Below are 14,992 nucleotides of genomic sequence, written 5' to 3'. Positions count from 1 at the left end.
GATTTTGGCTAAACCATCTTCCAAAACAAAGTTATTACGATGGTGAAACCTACAACACACAAACTCAAACGAGCTTGCCATAAAGATAATATCAGAGACTATTCCGTGGAGATCAGAGAAGCTTGATACGCACTCAATCTTTAAGTTAATTTCATGTATCAACTTTAAGTTTGTTTCACCAACAAATCGTATCGTTTCTTGTGTCTCTGTGGGTCTAGTGTGAACCAAGCACGGAATCTTTCCATTGAGCTTCGTTTATTGTTTTGGAACTTTTTTAATTTTTTTGACTACTGACAATACTCAACGTTTTTTTTTGTTGTAATATTGGACATTGCTCATTTTCTAATTTTGTTTCTTTTTTTAAATTTTATTATAATGCCGACAAAAATAATATTATAATGTTAACTTAATGTTTTTAATTTTTTAAATATTAAAATATTTGTTGTTAATAAATAAAAATAAAATTTTCACAGACAATTTTGTTAACCAAAGTAATGATATAACAGAAATAGAATTAATTGAAATAAGTTTCCGCTCATAGACGTGGTCGGATGGTACGTCGGGTTAGAAATCTGCCATTCAGATAAATTGCGTGTACATGTGAGAATATAAGATATTTTACATGGTTTGTTTCTTGGTTTTTGGGATTAGTTAAGTGTTTTTGGAAGTTTGGATGACCCGAGTTGCTAAAAAAAAGAATAGTATGTTTCTAGAATGGATAAAATGTCAGGGAAATTTGAAAATTCTCCAAATGCAATATGGTCAAACTCGGGTTAAGTCTTAAATACCTGCTTAATTACACATTCGATATGGACTCCGCTGTTCCTCTAGACTCTAGTATACTCATAAATTACGAAATCGATTTATACGCATGAAGTTGGCACGTCGGATTCAGCAAAACGAACTAGAATTTATAATTTTATATATTTTTAATTAACTGATTCCATACGATTTGTTGGTGAAACAAACATATCAATTTATAAACATAGAAGTATATATCAATATGAAAAAGGGTGCGACAGGTAATGTGTCACTTTTAAAAATTGTTTATGCACAATAAGACAAAAAAATGTCGCATTCAAGTTGCACAACATGAAGCGACAACTTTAAGATTTGTACACTACAGCACAGCAATGTATTTTATTAAGGGAAATTACCACAAATACCACATTCATAATACCACTTTTCATGTTTACACTAACCACTTTTACTTTCACTTTTAATGAAGGGTAAAACACAATTATACCTTAGGGTTAACTAATCTAGACTTAGGGTCTGACTGGTTCAAACGCATCGGTTGCGGTTGCGGCTGCGGACGTTTGCGGTTGCGGGTGGTTGCGGTTTCTAGCGGTTTTAAGAGATTTGTACGACTGGTTCTGCGGTTAGAAATTGGTGCGTTTGCGGGATACTTATGACTGATTAACTACCAAATACAGCAGCGGTTAAATAATAAATTAACAATATTTATATTTTATATAATTATAAAAATATCAAAAATCATAATATTATAATAAGTATGTAAATTATATTTTCAAAGTTATAGTTTTAAAATTTTAAAATTATAGAAAATATTTTTATTTTAAAATTTTATAATATTAATTAAAATATAATAGATATATTTTAGTATTTTCATAATTTTATTTTAAAAAAATTTATTTTTATTTTTATTTTTGTATTTATATGGTTTTTTTTTAAAAAAAAAAAAAAATTATCCTCCCGCAACCGCCCGCAACCGCAAACGCTAGCTGGAACCAGCTTTTGATTTTAAGAGGTTCGGAGCGGTTTGAAGCGATTTGTAGCGGTTTGTATGATTGTTTCGAAACGCTGTCAACCGCTACCAACCGCAAAAGCTGCGTTTGCGGGTGGTAGCGGGAAAACCAATCAAGCTCTTAGAGTTTAGAGTTAAGGGGTGGGTAGAATTTTTGAAATGTGAAATTTAGGATTCTAATAAATATATAAATAAATACTTAAAAAATATATAAAATTTTTTAAAAAATAGTTTTAAACATAATTTTCATTTTTCAAAAAGAAATTTGAAATAAAAATAAAAATGAAACGAAAAAGAAAATTTCAGAAAAAAAATTTTATAAAAAAGTTCGAATTTGAAAAAAATATAATTCGAAAACATAAAAAAATTTACCTTTTTTATATTTTTTTAAAAATTTTTTTATTTTTAAAATTTTTTTTTTTATTTTTTTTAATTTTAATTTTATTTTTATTTTTTTTTGCATTTTTTGTATTTTTTTTATTTTGTTTGTATTTTTTTATTTTTTTGTATTTTTTATTTTTGTATTTTTTATTTTATTTTTATTTTTATTTTTTTTATTTAAATAATAATTTATTATATATATAATAACAAGAGCATAAGAGTTTTTTGCCACTTGATGAAAAAAAAATATTTTTGAAAATGTTTTTTAGTGGTGGTAAAAATGAAAAATGGTACCATAAATGTGGTAAACATGTAATTTCCCCTTTTATTAATGTTTAACTAAACTCTGACCCGTATGTCCGTACGTATAATTTTTCATTTTATAACTTTTGAACTTGAAAAATTATATGATTTTTTTTACTAAACCATTGTATTATTTTATATAAAAAGTTAGAATTTTTTGTGAGATTCTTTATAACTTTTTCAACATATTTTGTCATAATTAAAAATAATTGTTTAATTTATAGTTAAAATTATCTTTTTCCAGTATCTTAAATGAACTTAAATTTTTAAAGTTTTCAAATAGCATATTTTGTAAATAGTACATAAAGACTCTTATGCCTTAAGTCTAAATAGCATATTTAGTTACTTAAACTTTAAAATATATTATACTTTTAAAATAAATAACTAAATATATAATATATAGTTATAGATATAAAAGTTTGAGTATTTGTACTCCCTACACACAACTTCTCCCCTATTTGCACTCCATACCCTATTTCCCTTCAATTTTTTTTCCCTCATCACTACCATTTTCCCCCAATTCAATGGTATCTCACTTTTTTCAGTATATTGAGCTAATTTGCTCAAAGTTTAACATATATGGGAAATTTTCACATATACCACATTCATAGTATAATTCGAAAACATAAAATTAATTTTTTTTTATTTAAATAATAATTTATTATATATATAGAGAACAAAAGTATAAGCGATTTTTTGCCACTTAATGAATAATGTATTTTAAAAATATCTTTTTAATAGTGGTAAAAATGATAAGTGGTACTATGATAATGGTTAACATGAAATTCCCCCAACATATATTAATAATTTTATTTTTTGTATAGAAATACTACATAATTTACAAATTTTAATCCTTTTAAATGGTGAATGATATTTTAATTTGTTTAAATGGTGAATACTATTTTAATCTTTTTAAATGGTGAATACTATTTTATTTATTTATTTAAATGAAAGTATTTTCAAAAATATGATAATTTACCAATTTAATATAATTTTCATATTTAATTCATATATTACTTCTATTTTCATATAATATAGACAATAATTATAAAATTTATAAAAATATCATATAATTTTATTTTCTATTTTTTGCAATATATTTTTATTTTAAATTAATTTATAATAATACTCTATTACTAATTACAAAATTATTCGGTTTATTAATATTAAAAGTATTTAAAAGTTTTAGTAAGGTTTTGTTAGATTTTCTCAACAGATTTATAATTTAATATTTTAATAATATTAAAAAATTAGAAATGTTATATATTCAATAGATTAATGTTTATAATTAAATACATGTAATTAATGAATTGGACTTATTATGATTTTTTATGGGAAATTGCCAAAGATACCATATTCATAGTACTACTTTTTATGTTTACGCTAATCACTTTTATTTTCACTTTTAATGAAGGGTAAAGACATTTATAATCCTATGATAAACTAATCTAGACTTAAGGGTATAATTGGTTTTCCCGCTACTACCCGCAAATGTAGCCTTTGCGGTTCGTAGCAGTTTTTGGCATTTTACAACAATCAGCCAGACTGCTCTAAACCGCTTCAAACCGCTTTAAACCTCATAAATTCAAAAGCTGGTTCCAGTTAGCGTTTGCGGTTGCGGACGATTGCGGGAGGATAATTTTTTTTCTTTTTTTAAACAATATAAATACAAAAATAAAATATTCAATAAAATTTTAAATTTTTTTGTCAAAAAAAATAATAATAATAAAATACTAAAATATATATTATATTTTAATTAATATTATACAATTTTAAAATAAAAATATTTTCAATAATTTTTAAAAATTTAAAACTATAAATTTCTAAATATAATTTTTATATTTATTATAATATTCTGATTTTTGATATTTTATAATTATATAAAATATAAAATATTGTCAATTTATTATTTAACTACTGCTGCATATTTGGTAATTAACCAGTCATAAGTATCCCGCAAACACACCAATTTTTAACCGCAGAACCAGTCGTACAAATCTCTTAAAACCGCTAAAAACCGCAACCACCTGCTTCTGCAAACTCCCGCAACCGCAAACGCAACTGCTGCGTTTGAACTAGCTATGCCCTTAGGCTTTAATTAGAGTTGAGGAGTAAGGTGGAGTTATTGAAATGTAAAATTTAAAATTCTAATAAATATATAAATAAATACTTTAAAAATATAAAAAAATTAAAAGATAGTTTCAAAAATAATTTTCAATTTTCAAAAACAAATTTGAAAAAAAATTCAATAAAAAGATTATAAAAAAATCGAATTTGAAAAATTATAATTCAAATGCATAAAAAAAATATTTTTATTTTTTATTTAAGATTTATTTTATTTGAATAATTATTTATTATATATAGAAAACAAGAATATAAGAGTTTTTTGCCACTTAATGAAAATATATTTTTGAAAATATTTCTTTAGTGATGGTAAATATGAATAATAATACTAAGAAAGTGGTAAACATCAAAAAACCTTTTATTTTTGTTTATGGTAGATAAAAAATGATACTTTTCTTTTAATAGAAAAGATACTGAACTTTGCAATGTAATTTCCTATTACATATAGTATAGCCGGTAGTTTTTTTAACATTTGTGTAATTACGATGATATAAACATGACAATATTACATAGATGTTTTATAGCTAATAATTCTATTTTCTTTATGACAATCGCACCACTGATTATAATATCCATATTTCTACAGGATAATATATTATACAAAATATGAATATCTAAAAGTAAAAACAATTTAATCCCTTTATGTTATTTTAAAACTAGTTAAAAAAATGTTATTTTAAAATTAGAGTAAAATAACATTCGTTTTAACATTTTTACAATAGAAATGAGCAACATACGGAATGGTGAAGGAGAGTGGCGACTAGTGAGGATGCGTCGCGGCGGCTCTTCGGATGGGCTTCCTGCTCAGGACTCGTTTCGTGAGAAAAACACGGCCATGGCTTTAAATTCATGAAACCTGACACGGTTTAGTTATGATCGATTTATTAAATGGCCATAACCAAATAATAAGTATTCCAGCTCAAGACAATTTCCAATGGTTTATTTTTTTTTTATTTTTTACTTTTAAAATAAAGTAATTCTATAATGTAGTTAAGTTTTTCTCTAATTGTAGTGAAAAATATACTGATGATGAACAAAAAAAAAATGAATTATTATATATATAATCTATTTTTACTCTATTATAGAGTAAAAAATTAAAGGAAAAATTATTTTTTTAGAGTAAAAAAATGATAACTATGTTTCTTTAGACTAAACTCATATACTTTATGTCTCATTAGGCTTATTATTTTTAAAATAGCAATAATACCCTTAAAATTTTGTAATTAATATAATGGATAATGTGTTCGATAAAGCGGGATCAATCGATCCCTTATCAGCAGAACGATGAGATCGATCGATCCCAATCATTATGCAGAAAAAAAAATACGGACCATATACTGATCGACCTGGTCTATTTCACTCATTCGGCAAATGTCGATTTCATATGGATCGATCGATCTCTATTTGTAGACCGATCGATCACGTGCCGAAGTAAGTATAGATATGAATCATGGTAGAAATAATGTGAAATTTTTGTAAAAATTTTGTGAATAATCAATGGAATATAGAAGACGGTGTGAGAAGAAGGTTACCATGTTTTTTTTTTAAATCGATTTTTTCAAAATATGAAAATGAATATTCCCTAATATTTTTTTCTATATTTTTCAGAACTGATTTTTTATTCGTAGAATACAACTAATCTGTAGAAATCGGTTTCTACATGTTTTAGAATTATAGTAATGTGTACATTTTGATGTCTACATGTTTTAGATTTACAGTAAATCTGTAGAAGTTGGTTTCTACGTGTTTTAGATTTATATTAATGTGTAGATTTTGATTTCTGCAAATTTTAGACCAGTAGGTTAAGTGCAGAATGTGTATTCTAAATATTTTTAGAAGGCTCTTATTTACGTAGATCACGTATTCTAAACATTGAAAATTCAATGAAAAAAGTAGATTTCGTTTTCTACTTCGTATAATGTCATTTCTACTTTATTTAGAACAAAATCTGAAAATCATGATTTAAACATTTTTAGAACTGAAAAAGTACCACTGAGTTCATATAGGTATTTGTATTTTATTAATAGTTATTATTTTTCCAATTTTTTTTGTTTGTAAAACTATCTATTAAATTTATTTTCAAAAATATTAAAGGGTATTATAGAAAAGAATGACACAAAATAGATATTAGTATAAAATGACATAGTTATCATTTTTTGCTCTAGAAAAACAATTTTCCCAAAATTATATACTATTAAAATATTTTTACTCTAAACTCTATTTTAGAGTGAAAAATAAAATGGAGTGGAAATGCTCTAAGATGTGGAAAATATAGTGGTACTCACATTTCTGCTGCTTAGTTGTTCTTATATTCATTACATTTCCACCAAATAGGATATCTCTTTAACCGAATGATGGGACCGTAATTTATGTTACCATAAAGTGTAGTATAAGTTCCCTAATATGTAGTAATTTTTGTTACAATAAGGGAACATTTATGTAGTAATGTTCCGTTCTCATGCTCTTTTTACACAGCTTCAGTGGATCTGCAAGAGTTTCATGTATTGTTTCGCTTGACATTGTTTGGTGTCTAGAATGCAGTAAAAGTTCTCATCTAAAGGTAAACAAGAGTTTGAGGAAATCTACGAGGAAGATAAGCTTTCCTTGCATGACACTAAGGAGTCTTTTAGCAAACCTGATGTTGGTTTCGGGCACATGCATTTCCGGAGACGAACAACGCTTTCCTGATCCAGCAGAGAAAGAGAGAGGTGTCAGTCTCTGTTCTATGATCAAGGACAATGTTGGAAAGGATTTTTCTCTTCCTATTTATTTCAATGAACAAATATCATCTCTCAAAAAGTGTTTTGAAGACTTGGAGTACTCTTACCTCCCAGATCAAGCATCTGAATATAGAAAATCTGTAAGTGATTAAAAACAAAACACATTGAAATATGTTGAATAATTTGGTTATTGTTACGTGTTAATTGAACGTTTTCTTTACTCTTAGATTTGTTTTTTTTAATATACAAGGCCTATGATCTTCAATACATCCCTTCTAATCTTGCATGATATGATATCTGGTCTCTACATAAGTATTTATCTTGAATAACCTCTCAGCCTGTTGGATTAATAAAGTTTTTGATGCAGAGAGAATATTTAAGAATATTCTAAATATTTTAATTATTTAAAGTTTTATTTATTATTAGGATAATTAGGGTTTTTATGTTTTCTTATATATAGTTTTTGAGGCTATGGTTTTATGTAGTTGATGATTTGATTAATAAAACTGAGAGTTCTCTCTTTGTTCCTTGTTTTCGGCTAGAAAATAGGTGTGCTCAACGAATTTAAGAATATTCTAAATATTTTAATTATTTAAAGTTTTATTTATTATTAGGATAATTATCTTTATGTATTAGGGTTTTTACGTTTTCTTATATATAGTTTTTGAGGCTATGATTTTATGTAGTTGATGATTTGATTAATAAAACTGAGAGTTCTCTCTTTGTTCCTTGTTTTCGGCTAGAAAATAGGTGTGCTCAACGAATTTAAGAAGACATTGATGTTAGGTATTCTTAGATTAAATAAGATCTTTGTGATTATCTTAATTTTTTGGGTATTTTTAGAATCAGCAGATCTCTAGTTCTATCTTATAATGTTTCCGCTACATCAGTTTGCATCAGAACCATGTTTTGGTTTCTTAATCAAAACTCGATCTTGAATCATGAAAAATTTGTTTGCTAAAAGTGAATTTATCGTTTACAAAGAAATTGCTGGCGGTCCAATCTTCGATCTTTATGATGATGATGGTTGGATTCAATACAACGACAATAAAATCGCGGCCATGAGGTAAACAAATTAGGAGATGAAGTTTCTCTCGAGAAAATTAGGTTTCTTCTTGTGGAAGGCAACAGCTTGGAGATAGGCAACTCACATTCAAACGATTGTGATACCAGTTGGGCTCTGAAGAAAACTGGCCGAATAAGAGCTTCTACACACAATCGTAATGACGAGCACATGGATATACCATCATCCACTCTCATGTTGATCACGTGGGTTAAAGCCAAGGGAGAACAAAATTATATTTGAGTTATTAACACTTAAAAGACAGTATTGATGTTTTTATAACAGTTACAACTACTGAGGTAAATTTTTTGTAAGTAACACCAAATAATTGCTAACGAAGTTAATGCATGTGACTAGATGGTTCCACAATTAACAACTTGCATTATCTCTCTTTTCTCTATCTCATCATCACCATATTTTTTTTTTCCTTTTGAAAATATGTTTGGCTTCTTCCTTTTTTCCATGTAACCTACATCCTTTTTTGCAAATCATTACTTTTCACCATAATATTTTTTTCTCTTTTAATTTATGTATCACTAATTTACTTTTTTTTTTTTTTTGCAGATCTAAGATCCAAAAAGTCAATACAGAGAAGAGGCAAAAGGATTTGGAACTTCCGTAGAATGATTTCTTCAACTCAAAACTGAAGATTCCAGTTGCCTCCTGTAACCGGCTCTCTCTCTCCGCAACCTCTGCCTCCATCTCGTCTATGTCTCTTTGTTGCCTCTTTTTCGTCGCCGCCTCTTCCTCGTCGCCATTGTTGCAAAGGTTTGATGGGCAACAATGGCCAGTTTTAGCTTTATTGCACATTTGGTCCCTAGAAATTTGAATATATTCATTTCTGATCTAAAGGTTTTTGATTTGCAAATATACCCTTTTAAATTGATTTCAAAATTTTTAATTGTGCAGACCATACCTTCCATAATTATAGGAACAAATATGTTTATGTTTTTCATGTACATTGTTACATGATGGTATATGTATACAATGCTAAAAAAACCAAAATCTACCACTATATTTATACAAGTTTCAAGTACTGTATACATGTACATTACGTTGTACGCATGTACATCTTAAAGAGATATATTTGTCTTTGTAGGTATAAGGACAAGGAAGCGTGGTTTACGTGAATAAAAAAGATTCTCGTCGTTGTGAATGAGATTTATTTTAGATCTTGATAGCATATGTGTTATATTTCTGTTTTTTTGTTTATGTGACATACAATTATGGATGTACACATGTATAATATTTGGTGTACACATGTACAATATTATATATTTGTACATCTTAAACCCAAATAATGGTACACATTTTGAATCATGTCATATATTACTCAAATCTTATATATATGAGATGTGATTCATTTTAATTTGGTTGTTGCGGAGATGAGAAGATTATAGACTAGTAAATGTACAAATCTCATTTAAAATTTCCACATGTAATGTTTTAGTACTATATATGTGTACATCGCTTTACATATCCATAGGTATAAAAGAGTGTGTGTGAACTGGATGTACATCAGTTTACATATCCACATGTACAAAAGGGCATTCAGCCTTTCTTCCTTACATATTGTCCACCCTCAAGAATTCTTCATGTGAAGATAAAACAAAAAATGAGTGTGTATGAACTGGCTGAACATGTGTAAAAAGATAATTGAATTAAATTTTCTGCTATTGCAAATGTGTGAGACGTGTTAACAAAAAAATATAACACATTCTAACTTTATGTCATAACTCATAACGTAATTACATGAAATAACACTGATTATATGACAAAACAACACTGATTATATCACATGGGATCAAATGAAAATTTGAAATTTTGGGAACAAAATTGAAGAGCAAAAGTTGAGGGACAATACATGCAAAAATGCCAAAAATGCCAAAATGATGCAAAAGTTGAGGTATACATCACCATTACAGCACCATCAAAAATGTATCTTGACATATCTCAAAAGATAGACAAAATAATATAAATAATAAATAAATATAATTATTTTGGAAAATATAAACTGAAACAACAAATTTTATTTTATAAAGAAGATGCAAAGTTTAGGAGGGAGAAGACTATTATGAGTAGTACATGCACCCACTTTATTGTGGTTGTGGTCAAATCCCGTCAGAAAAAGAAAAGAATATATTAAATATAATAAATATATTATCTTTAACTACAAGTTTATTTAGTTAGTTTTTTAGGTGGAAAGTGAGTTTGGTTAGCAAGAACTACTTTAGTAGCATAAACTGCTTTATATTGTAATAGAAACTTGAAAATTGCTTTTGAATGTAATTGTATTATAGAGTTATTAACACTTAAAAACAGTTTTGATGTTTTTATTACAAGAAAAGACAGTTACAGCTACTGAGGTATTTTTTTGTAACTAACACCAAATAATTGCTAACTAAGTTAATGCATGTGACTAGATGGTTCCACAATTAACAACTTGCATTATCTCTCTTTTCTCTATCTGATCATCACCATGTTTTTTTTTCCTTTTGAAAAATATGTTAATGATGTTTAAGTTACTAACACCAAATAATCGCTAACTAAGTTAATGATGTTTTTATTATTTCTCTTTTCTCTATCTGATCAGCACCATAAAAAATGTACCTTGACATATCTCAAAAGATAGGTAAAATAATACAAATAATAAATAAATATAATTATTTTGGAAAATAAACTGAAACAACAAATTTTATTTTATAAAGAAGATGCAAAGTTTAGGAGGGAGAAGACTATGCTGAGTAGTACATGGACCCACTTTATTGTGGTTGTGGTCAAATCCCGTCAGAAAAAGAAAAGAATATATTAAATATAATAACTATATTATCTTTAACTACAAATTCATTTAGTTAGCTTTTTAGGTGGAAAGTGAGTTTGGTTAGCAAGAACTAACTTAGTAGCATAAACTGCTCTATATTGTAATAGAAACTTGAAAACTGTCTTTGAATGTAATATTTTCCTCTTTGGAAAATATAATCAATGGAAAAAAGAAAAGAAAAAAAAAGATGAATGCCAACGACCGTTACGATTCGAGTTCGAGGACGAATTTTTTCAATCCAGAGAGAATGATGTAGAGAGAATATTTAGGAATATTCTAAATACTTAGCTTATTTAAAGTTTTATTTATTTTTAGAATAATTATCTTTAGGATTTTTATGTTTTCTTATATATAGTCTTTGAGGCTATGGTTTTACGTAGTTGATGATTTGATTAATAAAATTAAGAGTTCTCTCTTGTTTTCGGCTAGAGCATAGGTGTTCTCAACGAATTTAATAAGACACTGATTTTAGGCATTCTTAGACTAAATAAGATCTTTGTGATTATCTTAGTTTTCTGGGTATTGTTAGAATCAACAAATCTCTAATTATATCTTATAGAAGCTTCGGCTTCATCAGTTCATCGTCAGGGGAATAGTCTCCTCAGAGCTATGTATGTTGTTTCTGTCTCTGGTTGTGCTTCCTCTGAATACCGGCACTGTAAACTTTCAACCCTTTGCTTGGAGAAACTTATGAAGCCGTTTCTTCTCTGAGAAGGTAATCTCATACACTCTTTTCTTTTAACGGAAGTTCTGATGAGATGAACATAATTACATAAACGTTCAATTTTCTCTGACACATAATAGGCCAGCCACCAGGGGATAATGCATATCCGTGGGAATCGCCAATGTTTTTGTACGTTATGTTCAAGTAGCAATTTAATTCTCAATAGAAATCCACCGGCTGATTTCACATACTATATGTGTTTACACACTGTGAACAGTTTTAGACAAATGTGTTTGGCATACCTGAGATAGCGCCATGATCAAATATATATAGGTTAATGGTTGTGTTGAAGATGTAACTGAGAGAAATGCTGCGGTGGTGATTAACTTGAGGGAAAAAGCTCAATACGGTGAAACTACCAGGGTTCGAGTCCCGGTCACTGGGAAATTAACATTTCGGCATCGCCAGGGACATGAGATCGACATGTGACAACACATGACTAGTCTGGACCATTTCTGTGGGGCCAGGATACCCCTGTATAATTCAAAAAAAAAAAAATGCAGCGAAAATATTTGGTGAATGGAATGATAGCCTTCACAATGTTGCTGGTGATGTGCTTAAGAAAGCAAGTGCCTCGTTGCTGTGGATATCGACAAAGCACCACCTAATGTCACTAGATACAACTTAACATCATTAATTAGCGTTAATGAACTGACACATGGTTTGGAGATATATTACAAATTTACAAGCATGCTGCTTTCGGTTTTATTTGTGAACTTGGTCTTATTAGCTATCTGATGTTGTGGTGATTTTGTTCATTCTGATTATAAGGAGAAGCTTCCTCCGACAGATTCTAGGATCCGACCAGATCAACGATGCCTGGAGAAGGGTGAATATGAGAAGGTAAATGAAGAGAAACAGCTATTAAAGAGAAGACAAAGAATGGAATACTGAATATCTCATCGTTAGTCCTAGTGATTCTTTCTCTTCAGTCACCTTTTTGGATTATGCAGTCAAGAAAGATTGCGATTGTGATTAAGCTAAGTTATTATGATGTATCCAAAGCTTTCATGTTCTCCAAATTAACGGTTGATGCCTGTAGATAAATGATATATTCTTAATTGCTCAAATTGGTTTTGTAAATCTGCTTAAGATTAGGGATGCATTTGGGTTATTTGGGATATTATATATTGTAAGGGTCAGGGCTAAAGGAACTTGAGCCCGCAATTCTTCTTTGCACCAGAGATCGTCTCTAGCTTGGCAATGAACAGAGGGCTTTCTTTCACTTTGAGTTGTCTCTTAATCGAAACTCCAGAGATTGAAAGAAGCGTATAAAAGGTGATATATATTATTTATATTTTTTTTTGGAGTTGTAATGATGTTTATCACATCTTTAAGAGGGTCCTCAAAAAGAGTTTAGATGAAATGAAACTTACTGTAAAGGTCATGGAGAGACATGTAGTGTTGGTTCCAGAATTTGGACAAGTATTCGTTGTGATCTATTGGTATTTAGTTCAATACAAAGGAATCATTTGATATTTCCCATGGTACAAACGAATCTATTGAGTGAGTCCAGACCAGAGTATATTTAGAGAGTGGTCTGTAGCAAATCAAAACCGTTGTTTTGACGTTGTAAATATGTAATTAAAAAAATTGTTTAAGCGACTTTTAGTAAAGATATATCATCACGGTTCTAGTAATTTCAACTTCTATCACACTATTGAGTCTTCCGATTTTGGAGTATGTCTGGATTTTATCAGTCACTGACATTTCTGTTACTCATGCAACTTCTACAGCCTAAAGGGAAAATAAAAGGATAACTGAGCTCAATTGGTTCTAGCGAGCTTGCCTCATTAATCTATCTAGCAAAAAAAAAAAGAGATTCAACTAAAAGCTAACGGATCTAGTGCCGGTTTGGAGAATTCGGGTCCAATAATAAAATAAAAATGGGGACCCCAAATAATTCATAAAAATTACACTTTTAAAGAATTTAACTTCTATTACTTTTGTTATATAGTAAAATAAAAGAACAAAATATTTTAGATTTACTTAATTTACCTTTTAAATGGTCTCACAGTTTTTAAGCTTTCTATCTTTTTCTATAGATACTATTACTTACAACAAACAAAATAAATAGGCCTTCAGTAAAGACTAGGGAGATGCATTTGTAGTCCACGGGACATAGGCACAAAATAGAGTTAGTAAAAACCGAGGTGGATGTGGCTAGATATGATTTTCTCCTACCACTAAAGTCAATCGAAACGCGATATCTTCATTGTTTCTTATTCATTATATGTGTCCTTTCCCTTTTGTTATCGCATCTTGTAATTAGTATTTTGATGATAAAAATATTTATAAAAAGAAAGTCAAAATACTAGGAACTCGGATTTAATTCCTTACTTCCATGTATATCTTTGATTTAGAACACTCCAAGACGTGTGCTTCTTAGTAAAAAAAAAAGAAAAAAAGACGTGTGCTTCTTTTTGGTTCAACTCAAAGACGTCTTTATCGTCGACCGAGATGAGATGTTATGAGATATTTTATTTATATGAAATAAGCAACTGGCCATCTCAAGTTTACTAGTCCATATCTTGTTGATATTGAAAGAATCGTCTTCTTCTGATTCGTCAATAAGGATCGTCTTATGCAGACGTTATAATTGTACGTAGTTGTTTTCTTGTACAATAATCTACGTAAAAGTTTCTGTATGAATTGGTGCTTCCTGTGCGGTCCAAATGGAAGCATAAATCTTTATTCTATACTGATTGTTAGTGGTTCCAGTTAAAGTCAACCAGACGACGACTGAATAAATCAGAATCGCACATTTTCATGCAAATGGACAAATGGAACACATAAGAGAAAAGTGCTTAGCGAAAAATTCTAGTTTTACTACTTGGGTGTGTAGGCTACATACCCAAATGGTAGCCTACACATCCATAGCCTCCTTTATAGACCGCATGGGATCCATGCCGAAGAAATACAATGTCTCTCAAACCACAAGAGATGAACAAAGTACATACTTTCGATGGACATAGATAATGTCTTTACTTTTACTATAAATTTTCAAAATGTGTGGCCCATAACCATGCTTCAAGTATAAATCACATTTCCAAGTTGAACTACTGATTTCTTTGACAGTCGGCTATGG

Source organism: Brassica rapa, chromosome A09 (assembly GCF_000309985.2).
Source record: "Brassica rapa cultivar Chiifu-401-42 chromosome A09, CAAS_Brap_v3.01, whole genome shotgun sequence".
Taxonomy (NCBI): domain Eukaryota; kingdom Viridiplantae; phylum Streptophyta; class Magnoliopsida; order Brassicales; family Brassicaceae; genus Brassica; species Brassica rapa.
This window is presented reverse-complemented; position numbering follows the sequence as displayed.